Here is a 23,971-nt window from a genome sequence, read left to right as displayed (position 1 = left end):
ACGGACTTAACTTTTCTATTAGTAATAGGCTTCTAGTTACTTGTAACTTGCTGACTGAAACGTACTCATGGGTGTGTAGCCACATAGTAATGATTATGTAAAACAAATAAAAATATATATCCCTCTATAATCTATATATACATGATATGTGTATATATATATATATATATATATCATTATATGTATATACACACATATTTATAAATATTGCATTGGCACGTGTAGATATACATACATATGCATACATATATATATGCATATATATATATACATATCAACATATATATAAATATACCTATAGATATATACACATATAAATATATTTACTCAGATACAGATATATATATATATATATATATATATATATATATATATATATATATATATATATATACATAAACAGGCTTCTTCAGTCTTTGACAGACTATGGATACCCACGAAGGGGTGCCTACGCGTGAATTTTTTGTGGCATGAGGTGCACAATTTCCAAACATACTTCTCCTGAGACGAGATTCTTAAATACCGGTGGAAAGTGAAGTATATGTACAGGTCGACTGGAAAAAAAAATGCCGAGAAAGCGCAGAGCACATACAGCGCTTAGAATTCCCAAATGGTCACCCATTTTGGTACTAACCAGGCTCAACGTTGCTTCAGTGATCTGACGGGAACCGATGTGTCAACGCGAATATATATATATATATATATATATATATATATTATTTGTTGATACAAAACTTATATAAAATAGTTGTACCATGCACTAAATAAATAAAATAGCACTGGAGGATTATCTTTTGATATGAGATTAATGTGTTGCCTTCATCATCAAAAACAAAATTTATCAAAACATCGTTTGTAGCGAATGTTTTGATCGTTCTAAACATCTCGTCAAATCTGATATTTTCTGGTAAAAAAAATATATATATATTATCTTGTTTTGCTTAGCAAACGAATAATAAAATTTTAAATATAGAAAAAAATAGTATGCGTATCTCTTTATGTCTTTCTCCTTTTCGACGTTCAAATCATCTACACACTTTATGGACATGTGAAATCTTTTTACTTACCACAGCTTTAGTATATCAGGAAGAACTGGTGCATCTCTTTCGAAAAGACAGCTGGTAAATATTGTAATTAACCACTCTACATCCAATCACGTGCACGTCAGAATTTTTTAATTATAATTTACATATATTTTATGTAGTTATATCTTTAGATTTTAACTGTGAAGGAATGAACAACCCCATTTTTAGAAAACATTATATGTGTTCTTAATTACCTGATTAGAAATGAATCTGCCAATATTTTAGTAATTAGTTATTGTGAGTTTAGAGTGTACCCACACATGTGTTAGTTTTTATCATTATCGTTTGTAGCATTTGGGCTACGTGTTCTTCTACAAGGTATCGACCGGAGTAAACTTGAAAAGATTCGTGAATACTAGGAAAAACATTCAGTTTTTTTATACTTTTCCCGAGGTTGAAGATTCATTCCTTAGTGCAAGTAATATTAAGGATAACATAGTGAATTACTAACAACTTCTACGCCGTCATGGCTTACGAAACCAGAGTATAATACCAACGTAGATTAAATAGAAAGTTTCCGTCTGAAATTCCACGTAGATTCCCGAGTTTTACATAAAGATTACAGAGTTTTCAATTATACAGTCGAAGAAGATCGTAGGTTCGATCGGAGCGATTAGAGCAGTAGTCTGAATAATCAATGCAAATTATCAATCCTCATCTCAAACATTCCTAAACAGGATATGCTTGTTGACAAGAAAATAAGTAGGTAGGATACACATTACTAGCGCAGTAGTTTTAACAATGTTCATACCCGGGTTCGAATCTCAAGCAAGTCTAAACAAGGCTTCTAACTGTATTGTAAAAATTTTGGGCATTGTTATGTGCAGATATTTTTAAACGATGGAAACTTTTCTATATAATCAAAACTGCATACATTAAGGTTATAGCGCATTAGTTCAAAGCGAATTATTTTTCGCTAAAAACATAATTTTGAATATTTTTGTTAATGGTTACAATACGCAAATGCATATTTTGTAGTTACATAATTTTATTGGAAGCATTGATGTAAAATATTCGAAAAAAAACGACAGAGACTTTAGTTTTTCTTTTTTACAAAACAGTCACCACTTATCGAGGCCTTTAAGCCACTTTTGGTAAAGGGTTAATGAATGTAATGTCGTAGTCTAATAATAGTTTATGGTGTAAGTTTGGTACAATTTGATTGGTCAAAGGGAGGGTTAAACAAGAACTAGTTTATATTAGACTTGAAGGCGTCAATATTGTAGTCGGTCAGGGAAGCAGGCTAATCAAACTATGTTCCACGGGCTGGTAGTTCTAGGAAAGAAACTATGTTCGTGGAACCTACGTAAAGATTTAGGCACAGAAAAGGAGTGAGGAAAACTGTTGATTGTGGTTGTAGGTAGTCAAGTGTTTCTTGTGAAAGTTTGGCAGAGAGGGGTCCACCGATTGGAACTCAGGCAAGCACTTGCCATGAAAATAACGAGTGAGCAGAGACAGGCTCACGATGAGGCTGCCTGGAAAGAAAAAGTGCATCACCTACTTGATTCGAAGCAAGTTTTAAACTCTCTTTTTTTACATAGGAGTTGCCACTTATCAAGGCCCAGATATCACTCGAGGATAAGGGTTAAAATGTGTACAGTAGTCAATTGGAAAATATCATAGAAATCGGTAGTAGTAGAAATTTAGTAAATTTGATTACTGTAGGGGAACGGCTCATCAAGAACTTGTTTACGTTGGACTTGATAACGACCATATTATAATCATCTGGAAAGCAGGAAAACGGAAGAGTTTCACAGGCGTGCAATTCTGAGAGAGAAACTTTGTTCATGAAATCTACGTTTAGGTTTAGGCACAGATAAAGAGTGGGGGAAATTATTTATAGTGGTTTCTATTGAGACAGGATAGGGCGCACCAAACAGCCCCTGCTTATATGTGGCAACAGTACTACATTTTCGGACATACTTGGCTCTTACATATACAGGATCGCATCGGCAGTGAGATACCTACTTGAGCGATAGAATGATCCAACCATTTTCTCAATGATCCTGGCAACAAATTTTATGGACGTATCCTATTCCCGGTCAGGAGTGAAGGTCAGTTCCAGAAGGTTATGAAGACACGATGCTTCCCCATGCTTTGTAGACAATACGGGATATATAGAATTAGAGATTTTTTGTACACTAACAAGGAGTATCTAATCGTTGATTCACCAGCTTAGCTCTAAAACAATACTTCATGAGCATGTTAATTGTACTCCATAATGATATATGAACAATACTCCATATACATATGTTGGTTTTATAAAGTTACCTACTTTGTGTTTGTCAAACTGCAGCTAATCTCAACAGGTAATGTTACATCATATGTTATGTGAACCCATTAATTGTGGTCGACAAATGAAAACTAACATGCGTTTCGCAGATCTGAAAATGTGTGTCTTCTCATATAATTTAGCAGTTCCCAGATTCAACATATAATTACAAAGAAGATTAAATTGCGTTTAATTAGGAGCAATTTTCTCAGTGATTTTAAAAGATGGGGAATCACGTTTCATCGCGATGAAATCCTTTAATAGTTGGCCTGTAGTTTGTAAACATGTTACTGTTTAAAAATACAGACATACGACAAAATCAATTCATCACTTATTATAATGGATAATGATAATATTAGTAATACTGTTTATACTATAAACAAAAATGATAAAAATAAAATTAAAATAAGAATTATTATTATCATCATCATCATCATCATCATCATCCCGGTCGTAGTTAATACGCTACGAGTAGTATCAGATTTAAAAAAAAAACTACGAATCCTTGATGTTTTAGACGGCCTTCCGACCTATGCTATTGTAGGTACCACCAACATACTTAGGAAAGCGTTTGATCTTTGAAGCTCCTGGTTTGGAGCTGGGATGGAGAGAAATCCTCTGGAAATGAATGCCATCTCTTTTCAGCGAGGCGTTGATAAACGAAATCAGAATTATAATAATAGTATTAGTAATCAAAATTTATATTAATAGAAATATTTATAATGGTAGTGATGGAGAAAGTAATGGATTATTAAAATGAAATCTATTAATAAATTTGAAATGCATGATCATATAGAAATGTTAATAGGAGAAAAGACCTAATTATGATAATCTTTTTGGCGAACACCCTAATAGTATTTTCCCTCGGGAACATAAAAAAAGTAACCGAAATTAAAACCAAAACAAAAAATAACCGAAACGAAAACCTTAAGAATAAAGCGAAACGAAAAACAAAAATATGCAAAACACAAAATACAACATTAAGATCATCATCATCATAGGCCCTTAACGTCGAGGACGACGATTGGCAAGGCGCTTCAGTCTTCTACAGTTCAGGAAGTCTGTGTATTGCTGGCAGGATCTTTTGGCACCAGATCTTATAGCAGCTTGCCACTTTGCTCGGTTGCCGGCAGAGGTTTCCCAAGTGTTGTGAGGGATGCCGAAGACCTGGAGGTCACGTTTCAGGACATCCTTGTAGCGGAGGCGTGGCCTGCCAGCACAGCGAGGGGCATCAGCTATCTCTCCAAAGAGAAGTGCTTTTGGTAGCCGGCTGTCGTCCATGCGGCAGGTGTGGCCAGCCCAACGTAAGCGACGGATGCGCAGCACTGTGTACATGTCAGTACTCTTGGTCGTGGAGAGGATAGCTGTGTTTGGTACATGATCCTTCCATGTGAATCCAAGAATTGTGCGCAGGCATCGGAAGTGGAAGGCGTTCAGACGGTGTTCGTGTCGGCGGTAGGTGCACCAAGTCTCACTGCCATACAGGAGAGTGCTGAGGATGCAGGCCTCGTAAACCTTGATCTTTAGGTGTAGCGAGAGGGACTTGTTCTTCCAGACTCTCTCACTAAGCCTGCCGAAAGTTGTTGATGCCTTTCCAATGCGGGAGTCCAGTTCACAATCAAGACTGTTGGTGTTATCAACTGTAGAACCCAAGTAAGTGAACTTGGTGACGTTTGACAGTACATGATTGTTTACGGTTATTATGGGTGAAAGCCCAGCAGGCTGGGCAAAGACCACCGTCTTGCCTAGGCTGATTTTGAGACCAAACTCCTCGCAGGCAGAAGCAAAGGAGGAGCACATTGCCTGAAGCTCAACCTCCGAGTTGGCGATGAAGGCAGCATCATCAGCGTACAGGAGTTCACGGATCTGTACGCGGTTAACCATAGTTTTTGAGCGTAGCCTGGCCAGGTTGAATAGGCCTCCAGTACTGCGAGTGTGAAGGAGCACTCCAGTTGGGTTTGGGAAGGCTCGGCGCAGAACAGCTGAGAAATATATTCCGAACAGAGTAGGAGCTAACACGCAGCCTTGTTTGACACCACAAGAGATGGGGAACTCTTTAGAACGAGAGCCCTCAAACTGTACTGTAGCCTTCATCTGATCGTGAAATTCTTGTATGGACCATGTGATCACTCAAAAGAAGCACCTCCAGGATATCATCCACTGCAGGACAATGCACTCTGCGGACTGTGACACGGACCACTCACTTGTGCGCTGTAAGCTTAAACTAAAGCCAAAGAAAATCCACCTGTCTTGCTCAAAACCACTTTCAACGCTCAATGTTCTTGCTACTAAGTCCAAGGAGAAATGCCAACATTTTCAAGCTTCAATACAATCCACCTTTGGCCAGTCTGCACCCCCTCAGGATGCTGCCTCTGCCTGGCTGCGGATTCGTGACACTGTTGGAGTTTGCGCACTCTCCAGTTTTGGTAGACGTACAGTAAAGCAGCCGGACTGGTTCAGACACCACGCGGACACACTCCATCAAGCACTAGCAGAAAAGCGAGCGGCAAGACTGGCTGTGATGCAGGACCCCTCTCCTCAAGCTACTAGCCTCTGGAAGCAGAGCCGCTCAAAAGTGCAGCGCCTAACTCGAGAGGCTAAACACAACTATTGGAGTGACATCTCCAAGCGTGCTGAAGACTGCTCTGCCACCGGCAACACCGGTGGCATGTACCAAGCTCTGAAAGAGGCTCTAGGTCCTCCTGTGAAGAAATCATCTCCTTTGCGATCTCTGACCGGAGAACTACTCACCAATCCTGATGATCAGCTTGACCGTTGGGTGGAGCACTACAGCTCTCTGTATGCTCAACCTGTAGCAGCTAGTGAGGCTGCTATAATAGCTGCTGTTCCCCAACTACCAGTCCTCCATGAGCTAGATTACGACATCACCATCGATGAAGTACACAAGACCATCAAGCTACTGAGGAACAACAAAGCCCCCGGCGTGGATGGGCTACCTTCAGAAATCTTCAGATGCGGTGGTGACTCACTAACTGAGGAACTCCATCATCTCTTCTCAATCTGCTGGAATGAAGGTACTATTCCCGATGAACTTCGTAACGCCAACATAGTTACCCTGTATAAGAACAAAGGGTTTCGCTGCGACTGCAACAACTACCGTGGCATATCTCTACTTTCCCAGCCTGGAAAGATCTATGCCCGCTTAGTCCTGCCACGTCTCCAGATTATTGCCAACAGAATTCTTCCTGAGAGTCAATGTGGCTTTCGACCTGGCCGCTCTACCACTGACATGATCTTTTCTGTTCGTCAGATCCAGGAGAAATGCATTGAGCAAGGCCGTCCTCTCTATGCAGTTTTCGTTGACTTAACGAAGGCCTTTGATTATGTTAGCAGATCAGGGCTATTTCTAGTCCTCCGTCTACTGGGCTGCCCTCCCAAACTCCTGAAAACATTAAGATAACAAATAAAAATCCATATACTGCCACATGCGGAAATTGAGATATCTTCAGCAAATACTATAAAGCACACTAAACAGACATATTCGTATGAAAGTATGAACGATATATAAATGTATATATATATACATATATATATAGAGAGAGAGAAAGAGATAGATAACGAGAGTATATATATATATATATATATATATATATATATATATATATATATATATAATATAAAGCTGCATGTATATGTGTGTATGTGTCTGGTTACGAATAGGCTCCTATATGGTTTACTATTTTAAAAAAACTGATTGCATATAATGATAGAAGATGTATCGAGATACAGGAATGGGTATGTTTGATCTGGCAGAACGGTGGTTCATTAAAATTGTGGGGGCTGCGTTCGCGATTGGTCCACAAAGTATGGAAATAAAAAATTTAAAAATTAAAAAAAAAAACGTTTACAAGTGTTTTTTATATAGATGTGCATAAGAATACTTTGATAAGTATGTTTTATCTTAAATAGGGGTGGCATAATAAAATTGTGGGGGTCTGCGTTCGCGCCTGGCCTTTGTAGAATGGAAATAGGCACATACTTTTATAAAGACTTGCATATCTATCTGCGTAAGTATACTTTGATATGTTTCAGTTTCAAGAAATATGGCATAATAAAATAATGGGGTGTTCCTTCGCACCTGACCTCCATAGAATGGAAATATGTCAAGTTTTTTTTTATATAGATCCACAGAATATTGTGATAAGTGTTTCAGTGTGAACAGGTATGGTATAATAAATTATGGCGTTTATCTATTTGTACTTTCATCATATTTTGCTTTGGTTTTGATACCCTTAAATTTGAAGCTATTACTTTACAACCCTTCCTTTTCATAACCTATCATACTTTCATAAATCAGAGTCCATTTTCTGTAGGCTGTTTTTGAACCCAGTCAACGACGGGTCCTTTTGCTATTATATATATATATATATATATATATATATATAGAGAGAGAGAGAGAGAGAGAGAGAGAGAAAGAGATTTGACGTTTTAGGCCATGAAAACGATCAAACGGTCCTAATTGATGACTTGAATGAGTGTTTTCCAAACTGCTAGTTGAATATTGTTAAATATATGCTCATTTTTTCATAAATACAAATCCCTATTAATCCTTATTATCTCTAATTGTGCATACTAATAAGTTCGCTGCAAATTATCATAGCAAAAGTTTCATACAAGATTTCAGGCAGATAAGTCTAGTTTATTCTGGGGAAAAGTGGAATTGCCGAACAAAGCGACTAAATGAAACATAGGTCTTATATATATATATATATATATATATATATATATATATATATATATATATATATATATATATATCGCTAAAACCGCTGGCCTAGATTAATAGGAAACATAACTTTGCTACTATGGTTTCAAATATTCTGAAAAAACAGGGAGAGACTTGATTCCAAATGTAAAACAAAATATATGCGCTTGCGTGTACAACAATGGCCCTTATGTTGTATATTGTAATTATATTTAAGGAGATGATATATTAAAACGTGGCATGTGTTATCTAGTGGATGTGAGATATTGTTCTTTTAACAGATAGATAATAAACGTATAAATCGAATGTATGTTGTTAGCCAGGCGGAAATCATATTGACGTGTAAACTGAGTCATGTTGTATCAGAGTTATCACACGGGATATTTTTACAGTTCATATGTAAGAAGAATAATATATGCCTCGTACCGTTTTTTTTTTTTTGAAGAGTTCTATCTTCCCGCTGCTCCGTGACGAACCATGAAACGATCAGCACCATCCAATTGAGACATCTGTTCTTCTTGTGAAACCTTAAAACAACTCTTTATATTTTTATAATATAAATTTATTACAGTTGTCTGAAATGGTTTTCACAGGATCTGCAGTTCGTCTACATTTTCTATTCTTACAGCCCGCTCCTAGCTGTCTGTTCATCCCTGTCTAGACGTCTGTCCGCTTTGGTGGTCAATTCTCAACTCTCTGAATCTTTCCAAAACTAACTACATCACGTGTTCTCTTACGTCACCTAATTACGTGTCTCAGTCCAACCTGATGTCCTCGTCTAGTTATTTGTTTATCCAAATCCAAAGTCATGTTTACATCTATTTTCTATTTTCACATTCCTTTTGCGATTCACACGTCAATCATTTCTTCCCCAATTTAATTGTTTATTCTTCTAATCATAATAACTGATCCAGCGACCATCCGTCGCTCAAATCAATTAATAATAATACAATAACAATAATAATAATGTTTTGACCCTTGACCTCGCTTGCCACAGTAAACAGATACTACGATATTATCACAGCCTAAAAGGCTCACAACATTACACTCCTTTCCCTCTATTTAAAAAAAAAATGTACGGAATACATTTTTCCTATACGCCCTATTCTCACCTTATTTTTCACACCTGTGAGCCAGGAAAACGTCAGATAATGTCTCTACTATGCATTTTCAAAATATTTTCATCCTTTTTTTAAGAAATATAGGTTCCAGTCATATGTTATCTATGTCTCCCGTCTTAATTAGTTTATTCGGTCGGACCCTTTTTCACGGCCCATAGGCATCATTCAGGGATGTGGGTAAAGTAACCTCATGTTCGTTAACAGCTGCCACGTCAGCCATCTAATGCCAATCCAAACATCAAGGGGCCTCCCACCTTATCTAAAAAAATTTTTGACGACATCTCATCCGACAAATTTGTGACTCATTTTATACAGGCATTATTCTTTAAACCTTTCCATGCTTTTAATGATCATACATCTAGTTATTGGGACCAAAACAGAAAAAAAAACTATCTACATAACTTTCCGTGGTCAGCATTCACTACATAGTGGCCACGTCACCACTACACGTCCGCTCTTGTATTGGAAGTTCTCTTACTCCCACGATTGGGCATTTTCAATCAACCAAAGCTCACAAGCGGCCCTTTAACACTTATAACATAACAAATTACATAGTATAATGTCCGAAAATACTTATTTGCGGAAAATTTAGATATTCTTTTCCAGCATACCCGAAAACCTATAGAAAAAAAAAACATTTAAGGTAGGTTTTGCGTTGGTCTAATACGCCATAATCACAAAATAATCACAACCCCCCAAAAATTACAGTCGATCCTTCGTACAAAAAGGTACCTATAAAGTTGGTGCTTATTTGACATTAAATTAATATAGAAAAGTGATCCCCCTCTTTTTGAAACTATGATTTCTCCATATCTTCGAAACTACCTGTGTGCTGGACTTTTATTCTTTTTTTTTTTTAGCACCCCTCGTTGCTTTTTAGGCATAAAGTAAATTTCACAGTGTATAAGGATTATTTGACACTGGATATATTCGTAATCGTACCTATTTCGAAACAGAGGGGAGATATAATATATAAGAAATATTTTGAATCAAGTCTCCCCTTGCTGTAATTTTAGAGCATTTGAATCTTTAGCGGCAAGTTTCAGTCTCCCCTCCATAAAGGTAAGAGATTTAAGGGAATATATATATATATATATATATATATATATATATATATATATACATGCATATAAATGCATGTATATATAAATAAATGAATATATATATATAAATAAATGCATGTATATATAAATAACTGCATATATATATAAATATATGCATGTATATATAAATAAATGCATGTATATATAAATAAATGCATATATATATATAAATAAATGCATGTATATATAAATAAATGCATATATATATAAATAAATGCATATATATATAAATGCATATATATAAATGCATATATATATAAATGCATATATATATATATAAATGCATATATGTGTATATATATAAATGCATATATGTGTATATATAAATGCGTCTATGTGTATATATAAATTAATATATGTATATATACATGCATACATGTATATATAAATGCATATATGTATATATAAATGCATATATGTATACATAAATATATATATAAATCCATATATGTATATATATATATAAATGCACATATGTATATATATATAAATGCATATATGTATGTATATATATATAAATGCATACATGTATATATATATATATATATATCTAAACAATGAGGTATCAAAGCAGCGAATATGTGTGTGTGTGTGTGTAAAAGAGCGCGGATGCCCGTATGTAAACCCCTGTGAATTGACGACACAGGTAAAGAAAGACTATTAAAAAGAGAAAATCACATTAGAGAGGACGATTATGTTAGAGGCGTCGATGAAGTTCGAGAGTATGTTCAAGGAGATGATCTTGTGTGGGACATCACAGCGGTAAAGAGAGAATGAGGATATAAATGTCGCTGTGCAACGACATCAAAAAAAGGGAGTTTAAGTTATTTTCTATTTTTGGCTGCTTTGTGACTGAGGCTACAACGTGTTGGTTCTCGGATAATGTTACATGTATTCGTATTCATGTTACATGTATTCATGTTACATGTATTCATGTTACATGTATTCATGTTACATGTATTCATGTTACATGTATTCGTATCTAATTTGAAAAGGCAAAATGAGCTTCACCAGAAGCAAATACATTTGCGATTCATGATTAAAGAATAATTTTTTTTAAAAAAAATGGTAAAATGTTGATAACCAAAATGCAAAGATTGACTTTAAAAATTACAATCAAGTATATAAATTGACTATATATCTAGAAAATATTCCGTATTAATTTTTTTTCCTAATAGAAAAACATTTCGATATAAATGACGTTTAAAATGACACTAAACTTCGACCATATCAAGTCTGTATATTCACCATAAATATTGCATTGCTTGTATTTAAGGTTTTTAAAAATATTTAAAATTGTAGTTTGTTAGTCTTCGTTTAGTCTGTCACGCTGTCCATCACGCATCAGTTTAATATAACCTTTCATCATTACTCATTGAATGATCAAGTCATCAGAATACTGAGACGAGTTTTAGTACCAATCGTTGAAAAAACTTAGACATTACTGAGAAGTTTCTTTGTTTACTCATAACAACGGCTATGAAACGTAAATAACATTCGGAATCCTATCTGCAATACAATTACATTTGGCACGAACAAGCGCCAAGCTATCCCTCACCTCTACAGCGAGTTTTAGTAATGTTGATATTAAAATATCGCAAATCCGATCCTTTCATCAAAACATAGTTATAATCCAGAGCTTAGTAGCAAAACAAACATTCTCTCTCCACACACACACATACTACACACACACACACAAACACACATACTACACACACACACGCACAAACATACAAACAAACACACAGCGACACACATGCTTGTAATGATATAAAAAAACAAGTATTATTCAACGCTTCGTCTTTATTTCAAGATTCCCTTTGAAATTAGAAAACAAAATACCAGTACAAAGATTTGAAAATATATTCTGCTGTAATGAAATGTATGACCTGATTCCAGTTCAGAAACGACGAGAGTCGTTTGAAAATTCAAAAAAGAGGAGGGGTGCATAGCGTTATGAAAGAGCGTACGAATTTTTAATAATATCATATAGCCGTTAATATATTTAAACAGATATGATGTAATTTATATTCATTTTTTGGAACAAATATGTCCGTTATAATTCAAATATAGATGTGTTACTGAAATGAAATTAGTGTATAATGATATGTAATTTATTGATTGATTTGATGTATTAATTAATACACAACGTGTTTTCTTCATCATGTATGTTATATATTGCAAGGTTTTTACCTTTTCATTCTCATTTACATTTCAATATTTTATATTAAATGCAAAGAAAAAGCCACACAAATATTTTCCAGGATAAATAAGCAAAGATCATATACACCAGAAATTACTCTCACAAACAGACACCTTTTATCTACGCACACTAATAATACAATAACTTTCAACACACTAAAGAAAGTAAGAATTCCAGGTATACAAACCATATCACAAACTATAAAGCAAATATTAAATACAACAAAACATCTCTAATACAAACCAATTTCCAATGCAGGTACACTGTTCCTTGCCAACATTTCCATCATATATATGTTAGTGAAACCCAACGTAAACTAAGGAAGAGGATCAATGAATATAAAAGAGATACAAAAATAGAAATTTTCTGACTGTATAATTCTCTCAATTCTCTCATTTATTGTAGCATAATAATACTTTTGACTTTAAACAAGCAAATCCAAGCACAGTAAAACAACGTGAACGTTTCTATAATGTACCGCCATTAATAAATAAACTCTTATTTAAAGTACATAATTTAATTTTAGAAACGGGTTACTTCTCTCACACCATAGAAAACACCACCTATAATATTTAATACATATAATAAGTCAATAAATTACGTAACAAAAATACACTCATTTTATTTTAATTACACATCCATATTTGAATTATAAGGGACATGTTTTTGCAGTAATGGATTGTATGAGCCTGTTTCATTTCAGAAACGAGGGAAGTCGTTGGAAATTCTAAAAAAGGGGGTGTAGCGATGTATAAAAAAGTTACATTTTTATAATGGAATATAACCGTTCATATATATATATATATATATATATATATATATATATATATATATATATATATATATATATATTAACAATTTTGCATTGATGGTACTAATTATAAAGTAGTACATATATATATATATATATATATATATATATATATATATATATAGAGAGAGAGAGAGAGAGAGAGAGAGAGATTTATACTAATAATAACGCTAAAATATACAGACCGAACAATTAATAATTTCTTACTATTGCGAAAATATAGGCGCATGTGACTTTTTACCGTCCGTAACCCGAAAATTGATTTTTAAAAATTTAAGTCTAAATATTTAGAAATAATGATGAATTGGAATTGAATCGGTAATTGTATTGGAATTGGGGCTTTAGATTGGAATAATATTGTATACGAATCGAGAATATATATATATATATATATATATAGGGTGGTCACAAAGTCACGCACCAATGTTAATTAAAAAAGTTAAAAAATTAAAAAATTCAAATTATATTAATAAAAAATTAAATATTAACATTGGTGCGTGACTTTGTGGCCACCCTGTATATATACGAGGTCCCTTCAATAAGTTTCCAGACGTTTTTTGCATGGCCATTTTTATTGATAGTACACATATAACCCCTAATCATCTTCGAAGTAATCTCCTCTGGCTGCCAATGCACTTGTTGTACCGATCAAATAACTTCTGGGGGGCTTAATGAAATTCCTTTTGTGTGACCATGTCCATAACCCAGCCTCTTTCATCTCATCAATTGTTTCAAAACGACAGCCTCTAAATTTTCTTTGAACTTAGGGAATAACCAAAGGCTACAGAGAATACGGTCTGGATTTTATGGAAAGTGGGGAACTGTCTTGATAATCACCCGGGTCAAATAGTTTGTGATCTTTTCTAAGCACACTTATGGCAAACTTTGCGCAAATCTTCCGCATCTTCATTTCCCCAAGAATAATTTTGTAGGCAGTTCCCACACTGACATCAGCCCTGCACTTATTATCTTCATATACATATGACGGTTCTATTTCATGAAATTCGTTATTTGGCCAATCAGCACTGGTGGTTTTACTTTGCTACTCCTCCTTTCTTTTGAATGCTACGCAAAAACTGATGATCCATTCATGCAAGATGGTCCAAAAGCTGTCTGAAGCATTTCATACGTTTCTGTCGCATTTAATCAAGATTAATACAGAATCTTATTGTATATCCTTCTTCTACAGTGTCCTCACATTCAGATTGCATTTTTGAAATTAATCAGCTGTGACACTCACGCTTTTGTAGGGTATATTTCAATTCTTGCTGTAACTGTTCAATTGAACCTGAGATCATAAAAATTGGTCAGTGATCTCATAAGATGTGTAACACTAACTTACTGAATTTTCAAGTGTCCACAACAATTGTAAATGCTTGTACAAAAAAGTCTAGAAACTTATTGAAAGCACCCCGTATATATATATATATATATATATATATATATATATATATATATATATATATATATATATATATATGAGAGAGAGAGAGAGAGAGAGGGAGAGAAGGAAAAGGAATAGCCATTAAGATAAATATTTTTTTCTAAAATTAATATATGCTTATTCATATTTACGAATAAGCATAGTGCTAAAATAACTTCGAGAATCGTATAAAAATTGCATTTAACATTGAAGCATGCCCCGAACTTTGTGGTGGGCGACGGAAACATCAATTCTGCTAAATATATTTCAATATTGCATGAAGGACTTCTATCAATATTCTCAAGTGGTAAAATTAACGAAGTTAAATACCTGTTTATGAGAGACAGAGTTCCTTATCAATTTGGAAGGCAACGCAATATTGGCTGAGCCAAAATTGGATGAATAAACTTCCATATCCAACTGAGTCCCCGGATAATTCGCCGAATTAAAAATATTTGGGGCATATAAGATCAAAATATTTGCGAAAAGGAAAAGGATATATCTTCTAAGTCTAAACTTTTACTGTTATTACGTCAAATATCAAGATGATATTGTCAACATATCAATGCCATACATAGAAGGCTCCAAGCATTAAATAGCAAAGGGAATGTCAAATAAGTATTAGTTGTTAAATCTGTGACCATGTCTGCATATAGTTCTCTTTGACTTCGGCTTTAATGCACGCCGGTAGTTTAAAATCAGCTAATATTATTACAGTATTAGACTGATTAACTATCTAGTTCAACGTGAAGGGTGTGAGTTCATATAGAAACGTTGATTTAATTTGAATAAAATAACATATGCATTAAGTGCGCTTGAAAACCAAATCACAACGTAATACTAGGAAAATAAACAAATACTTTACGTGTTTGAAATGTTCTTCTTCCTTGCAAAGTTGTAAAGTTAGAGAAGGAAAAGTCTGTTTGTAAAGAGCCGCGCGTTGTATTTCAGCGGTTGTGTTTCGAAATGTTAGGACATTGCGTAGGCAACGTGAGAATTACGTCAAGGGTGTGAGTTTTATATAGAAGCGTTGATTTTATTTGGATACAATAAAATATGAATCAAGAGCGCTTGAAGCCAAACCACAACGTAATATTAGGAAAAGACTATATATTTCAGCAGTTGTATTTTGAAATGTTTGAAACAACACACTGAAGGTGGAATATATCTCCGAAATATACTTGTTATTAATTTTAAACGAGTAAAATATTTGTTTATTTTCCTAATATTACGTTGTGATTTGGCTTTCAAGCGCACTTGATGCGTTATTTTGTTTTATCTAGTAAATTTTTTGACATCTTTTTTCGTTTGATTATGAATATTCATAACGTGTTTGCCTGTCAGCGCATCACTGTCTTTCTTTTTGCTTAAGTTTGCAGGAATTGCGAAGATATTTTTTTTTACCATATTTTGTTTCCTGAATTTTAGAGCCAACAGCATTTAAGAAACGTTTATTCATCCGTGTATTTTTTTCACTCTGTCATTCTCTCATTTCTTCTATACTTCACTCATTCATTCATTTCATCATTGAATTAGTTTTACTAAGATTATTTAAAAGACAGAAAAAACTGCATTTTTACAAAGTCTTCCATTTTAGCATCGGATTGTAGTTTCCGCTTTGTCCGCCGTTAAAAAACAATCATTTTAGATGGAAATTGCTCTAGACAAGATATGAAGCCACTTGAAGGATTGAGATAACAGTAACGAAATATGAATATCGTAATAACAGGAAATCCCTATTGAGTTTATTCGTTAAAAGATTAAAGCAAATAGAAAACAGTCAGAAGGATCCACAACTCTGCAATTTTGGGAACGCAGCTATTGAAATAGAAAGTTGTATTACAACAAGGTATGAAATCAGCGAATTTATCAAGACCACTAGACCAACATGTCTAACGAGCTGGACCAAAGGAAGCATAGAATTGTTCAAACAATTCTGACGTACACTTCTCATATTAGTATTCACTAGCGGGACCTGTGGAAATTCCACAGCAGCATTTTTCCTATGCAATATATTGTTGCTGGGCATACTGTGAGCGTTCTATTCAGCATCAATAAAGCCACAATCATATTCTAGTTTTTTTTTATATTAAAACTGTACTGCCCCTTACTAAAATAATAACTTTGATATATTTCATGAGCTGATTATTTCATTACAAACACGCCGGTCAATTAACTCATATTTTATCATTTTTCATAATTATTGAATATGTTAGTATGTTCGACAATAATTTTGCATAATTTCAATCCACATTATCGCCTCTCCCTTTACTAAAATATTAAATTTGATATATTGTATCGACTGATTATTTTATAAAAAATAGAACTATTAATTAACTCACATTCCATCATTTTTATTTTTAATAATTCTTGGATATAGTTCTAATTTGACAATAATTTTTCATCATTTAAACTCATCATATCAAACACCTTACTAAAATAATAACTTTGATATATTGTCTAGGATGATTATTTCATTACAAACGCATACATCAATCAACTCACATTTCATCATTTTTCGTAATTCTTGGATATGTTACTAATTTCGACAATATTTTTTATAATTTAAACCAACGCTACAAAAATAATAACTTTGATACATTTGCTGGGCTGATTATTTTATTACACACACACTAATCAATTAACCCCAATTCATCATTTTTCATAATTCTTGGGTATGTTACTAATTTCGACAATCATTTTTCATAATTTATACTCACATTGTCGTCCTCTCTTAATAAAATAATAACTTTGAAATATTGTCTGGGCTTATTATTTTATTACAAACACACTAATGCATGAAATCACATTTAATCATTTTTCATAATTCTTGGATATGTTACTTATTTCGACAATCATTTTTCATAATTTTAACCCACATTTTCGCCCTTCACTCTTTACTAAATAATAACTTTGATATATGTCTAGGCTGATTATTTCTTTACAAACACACCAATCAATTAACTAATATTTCATCATTGTTCGTAATTCTTGGATATGTTACTAATTTCGACAATAATTTTTCATAATTTAAGCCCTCCTTATCTACTTCCCCTTTACTTATATAATAACTTTGATATATTGTCTAGGCTGATTATTTTATTATAAACACACCAATCAATTAAATCATATTTCGTCATTTTCATCATCGCCCCACTTACTCAAATAATATCTTTGATATATTGTCTGGTTTGATTATTTCATTACAAACACACTAATGCATTAAATAAAATATTATCATTTTTCATAATTCTTGGATATGTTACTAATTTTGACAATTATTTTTCATAATTTAAACCATCCTTATCGCCCTCTCTTACTTACATAATTACTTTGATATATTTCCTGGGCTGATTATTTTATTATAAACACACACGCGATTAACTCATATTTAATCTTTGTTCATAATTCTAGATATGTACTAATTTCGACAATATTTGTTATAATTTAAAACCCACATTATGCCTCTCACTCCTACTTATATAATATATTTGATATAGTGTCTGGGCTTATTATATCATTACACACACAAATCAAGTACCGCACATTTCATCATTTTTCATAATTCTTGGATATGTTACTAATTTCGAGAATAATTTTCATAACTTTAACCCACTATGTCGCTTCCTCTTACTTAAATAATAACTTTCATATATTGTCTGGGCTGATTATTTCATTAAAAACAAATAAATGCTGGGTATTCTCATAGTATATATGTTTCACCTATTTTATCCAATCCCGGGTGTCGCCGCATATTCTGCTAATATATATCGTTCACCTATCTCATTCGATCCCGGGCGACGCTGGGTATTTTGCTACTATATGTTTTCCACCTATCTCATTCAATACTGGGCGACGCTTTCTGATAGTATATATTTGCACATCTCATTCAATCACTGGACTGACTTCATGTCCGCCATCCCACTGTTGAAAATATATATTAAATAAAGTTATGGTTTAATCGTAAACTGTTTCAGCCATTTTCGGGACTGACTTTATATCCCCAACGCACTGCTAAAAATATACATGAAATAATGTAATGTCTAAATAGTAAACTGTTTCAGCCATTTCCGAGACCGACTTCATATCCCAAACCCATTGCTAAAAATATACATGAAATAATGTAATATCTAAATAGTAAACTGTTTCAGCTATTTCCGGGACCGACTTTTTATCCCAAACACACTGCTAAAAATATACATGGACTAATGTAATGTCTAAATAGTAAACTGTTTCAGCCGTTTCCGGGACCGACTTTATATCCCCAACCCACTGATAAAAATATACATGAAATAATGTAATATCTTAATAGTAAACTGTGTCGGCCATTTCCGGGACCGACTTTATATCCCAAACCCACTGCTAAAAATATACATGAAATAATGTAATGTCTAAATAGTAAACTGTTTCAGCCATTTCCGGGACCGACTTTATATCCCCAACACACTGCTAAAAATATACATGAAATAATGTAATATCTAAATAGTAAACTGTTTCAGCTATTTCCGGGACCGACTTTATATCCCCAACCCACTGTTAAAATATATATACGAAATAAAGTAATGTTTAAATCGTAAACTATTTCAGCCTTTTCCGGGACTGATTTATAATCCCCAACCCACTGTTGAAAATATACATGAAATAAAGTAATGTATAAATCATAAACTGTTTCAGCCAGTTCCCGGACCGACTTCTTATCTCCCAACCTACTGTTAAAAATATACATTAAATAAAGTAATGTCCAAGATGTAAATGGTTGCAGCCATTTCCGGAACTGACTTCATATTTCCCACCCCAATGTTAAAAATATACATTAAATAAAGCAATGTGTAATGCGTAAACGGGTTTACCGATTTTCGGGACTGATTTAATATCCCCCACCCCACTGTTAAAAAATATACATAAAATAAAGTAATGCTTAAATCGTAAACGGTTTGAGTAATTTCCGGGACTGACTTCATATCCCGTACACCACTGCTTAAAATATACTTGATATAAAATAATGTTTAAATCATAAACTGTTTAAGCAGCTTTTCGAAAGTAATACATAAAAACATTAACACGGTTAGGGATTAGATAACCATTGCTTCAACGTGTGAATGTCTGAGTGTACTATCAGTTTCAGCAAATCCACCTATTTTTTGGTCTTGGTTAATGGAGGAGAAATCCTTCTTTACTGATACAATTCTTATTTTTGTTATTGACCAGAGAGCCCCTTTTGGGGAGCTGGTTTCCCCCTAAATTTATAACCGACCTCATGTCCAATTCCGCCCTTGCGGGGAGGCAAGTAAACAAAAAGAAATAATCAGAACGGATATTTTTCAGGGCATTTTATAATTATTCAGGAGTAACACTTCCTAGGCATTTTGTAATTAAATCAGAAATAACTTTTTCCAGTTACTTTTTTAATATTAAAACTTTGTTACATTAAACATAGTACCTATTCACAATGCCTCCCCACGGGACAGATTAAGACACCAGGGTCGTTTTTTTAACCTGTAGAAAAATTGTCTTAGTCGTAAAGGATTTCTCTTCCACTGAGAGAGAAGAAATCGAAATGTAGCACCTGAAGAACAGATACTACACTTTGATCTTAGCCAAAAGGCCAAGAAAGGCAAATCATTTTTATTAGCTTTGCCTCAACAGCGACGCCAATTTTCCTTTTCAAGGGTTTTGGAATATTCCACTTTTTGGAATATTCAACTTTCCTTTTTTAGGGATGCACAGCATGATAACGGACGGAGCGATAAGCGTAATAATATAATGATGATTGGAGATTTGATAAAGTGTCATTACTTAAGGGGGGGCAGTTCACCAGGAACTTGTTTATGTTGTACTGAGAGGAAGATGACTTATCACCTGAATTCTTAAATACAGGGCATAATTCCGTTTGCATTCACAATTCTTGGCAGTATCTGTTTCGTAGCACAAAATGATCCGCTTTAAACAATCAATATATCTATTTTCCCCTTAACTCCTCAGAAGAAATAGCAACTATCAATCCGCCAAAAGGAAATAAAACGCGTTTAGACATGATTAAAAAATCCGAAAATTCGAAGAGAAGCTGGAAATTACCTTTTGTTTGCTTACATTACGCCATTTTTAACTTAGAATTGATTTCTAAATGCATGTTATATATAAGATGATATAAATATATATAACAAGTGGTGTACTTTGGTGAAAACCTTGTGTATAATCTGCAAGTATAGTGGAAATGAAATGTTATCAGATTGCAAAAAGTGGAAATATGTCGATGTTGAGAAGGAAGGCAAAAATAAATACATTTTCTTTAATATATTTTTAGTAAATCTTACTTAATTTAATTCTAACTTCTTCACAGTAAGATGGTGTGTACATCCTTTTTTATATTATATTTCGAGGTAAAATATCTTCATCAAATTGTGAGTTTTTATTTATATGAAGTTGTTGAGTTATTATGGTTTATGGGGCTATGTAAACACATAAAGCACGTACGCAGTTATGAAAATCCCTTTCAAATAAGATGAGATTCGAACTCGGATACTGACACCGTGAAATCTGTTACATAATGCATGCTTTGTATATTTGTACACGAACAGACATCTCGTAAACACCATAAGTTTTGAATACAGGATGGAACGATACAGTTGTCGCCATTAAGAAAACAACACTACGGCTTTATTTTAAAGGTTTCATTGAAAAAATAAATTCAGCTGACTTGATTATTTTGTAGAACTGACATCTATTCAATATATCGCCTTTAGCCTCAATCATCGCCTCGGTACGCGTCCGGAACTAGGAGCATGCGTTTTTGACAAGTGCCGGTATGAGCTCAACGAATACTCGGCGGATGGCGGCGACCAGGCTCGCTTTGGTGTTGTGGGAGGTTATATTGGTGATATTGTCGACAAACGAAATTGTTCAGCAAATTCAAATTGGGGGAGGATGTGTATAAAGTCGTAGCACTCCTTCTAAAGCCAAGACTGGATCTCTTTGCATTTGTGAGCCTGTGCCGAGTCATTCTGTTACACCCAGGGTTGGCAAAAGACAACATGATTACACTAGAGGATCACCACACTCTTTTCCACATTCAGGTAAATTTTGGTGTTGACTTTCAAGCGGACTTTGAAGATGTGAGGTGGCATGATGTGGCCCTCACTTGAAACCACACCAAAAGCAATAACTTCGGATGCAACCTTCGTTCAGTTGTGCTCTTAAGCGTTGAACTGTCCGAATTTGCCTTTTGAGACAGCTTGCAATGGTTCTGTTGTTATAACTTGAATCGGTAGAGAGCATATGTTCTGCATCAGCGCATTGCCGATCTCGCTCGTTGAACATTGTGTCAATTTCTAACATGATAGAAGTCTCCTATCGCTCTTGGGATTTCTATACAACTGGCTAACTTGTAGATGGATTTGCAACAAAAAATGAAAACCGGTTTTAATTAAATGGAAATGGAATCATTTCGTCTTTACTTGGGCGATAATATTATGGTTCCACCATGTAGATAGATAATGATTAAGATTTAACTTGTTGAGAATTGTAACGAAGATAAAGGTTCTAGCATCAGCATAGACTAAAACCTTCGTTTATATATATATATATATATACATATATATATATATATATATATATATATATATATATATATATATATATATATTCTCTGATGAGAAGGAGAGTATTTCTTTGAAACTCCGCGGATTAAGGACTATCCACTTATCTTGTGCTTCCTTTTTATGTTTTTAACTCTTTTTCAAGATGTCTTTTAACATGTTTTATTAATCATTTGTTCATTCATATATATATATATATGTATATATATATATATATATATATATATATATATAAGCCTGGGTGCCCGGCGTTGCCCAGATGTTTGGAGGTGTGTGTTTAGCAAAAACAAAAGCAAGTGGTAGTAGGCAGGCCGGCAGGCTCGAACCCGTACCACGAAGGATGAAAAGAACGTGAAAAAAACGTGACATCGTCGCTGCTGCATCCATCGCCAAACTAAAAGAGGCGAAGGTTTAAATTAAGGCTAGTCAATCGAAAAGAAAGGAAGACTTTTGAAAATATCATCGAAAAAAGCGACCTCTCCTTATAGAAAAGTGCCCAGTTTAGGGTGAAGGAATTAATGTTTTTGCCAATTTTTCGATATTTGTCGTTCGAATGATCGAACTTCAAAGGAATATCGATCACGTCAAAATCTCTGGCATCTGTCGAAAGTTTTAGGCAGAAATACATACATACATACATACATACATTTACACATACACTTAAACAGACAGGTGAGATTAATATTATAGATATTATTATGAGGACAGTTTGATACAAAATTGGCTTGTGAGACGCGTCTATTCAGTCGAAAGAGTGTACTTCTTTTGTTTTCCTATCTACAATTATTGTCTGTTGCTTTTTATACGATTGCATTCCTTTCCGTTGGCCACTTCATGGCTTGTTTACTAGAGGTTATATTCGCGCAGAGAAATAATTAGGAAGAAATTATCTTCACTTATATGTCGCGAATCCTGCGCCGGGCCTTTCATCAATAGAAAATGGCGGAAGTTATTGATAGGTGAGGAATACATTGATTTGTGAAGAATGCAAAGAAGTGCGAGTGAATAGAAGAAAAGAGGGCGGTGAAAATGTATAGAAAAAGAACGTGACTCAAATGAAGGTTGATAAAAAGAGGGAAACGAAAACAGGCGGAAGGAAACACGTTAAGTCTGAAAAGTAAAATGGAAAACAGAAAAAGAAAGAGTTAAAAAACAGAGGAAGTAAATGAAAAAGAAAGAAAGAAGAAAAGTAAGAAGAAAAAGGAAAATCATTTAAAGGAATATTTATGCAGTATACTAACTGACTATTACATGGATATGAGTTTCAAATAAAATTTAAAATTTACGGTATTTTTGTTTATTAATTTATATGAAACTACAGAATAGTGTTAAAACATCCTCTTCTCGCGATGTTAAATATACATTCCAAAATAATAGCAATTATTTCAGCACATTCCGTATTCATGCATAAGTACTTTAAAATGAATGATGAAAGATTAAAAAAATAGTTAAAATAAAGAAGCACTGGATGAAAGATAAATGAGACGAATAAAAATTCAATTATTTTTTTTATTGCGGACTATTATCCCCATCTTTATTAGTTGTTGTTCCACGACGCTTCGCCCAACTATTCCTTTTGCCTTCGTAAGGTGGTAACCGCGACGGGATAGGAACTTCGAATTTCCTAACTGT

The 23,971-nt window shown here is 33.9% G+C and overlaps 1 protein-coding gene and 1 pseudogene across 1 annotated transcript in view; one reads left to right on the top strand and one right to left on the bottom strand.

The window, feature by feature from the left end:
- Window positions 1-23,971, top strand: part of LOC145249363 (carbonic anhydrase-related protein 10-like) — a gene marked incomplete at its 5' end in the record, with an annotated part of 1,273,381 nt that overhangs the window by 199,642 nt on the left and 1,049,768 nt on the right. The window lies entirely within an intron of this gene.
- On the bottom strand, window positions 20,193-20,362 carry LOC145249817 (U2 spliceosomal RNA; annotated as a pseudogene).

This window comes from Euprymna scolopes, chromosome 28 (assembly GCF_053919585.1).
Source record: "Euprymna scolopes isolate OS-2025 chromosome 28, ASM5391958v1, whole genome shotgun sequence".
NCBI classification, from domain to species: Eukaryota; Metazoa; Mollusca; class Cephalopoda; order Sepiida; family Sepiolidae; genus Euprymna; species Euprymna scolopes.
This window is presented reverse-complemented; position numbering and strand designations above follow the sequence as displayed.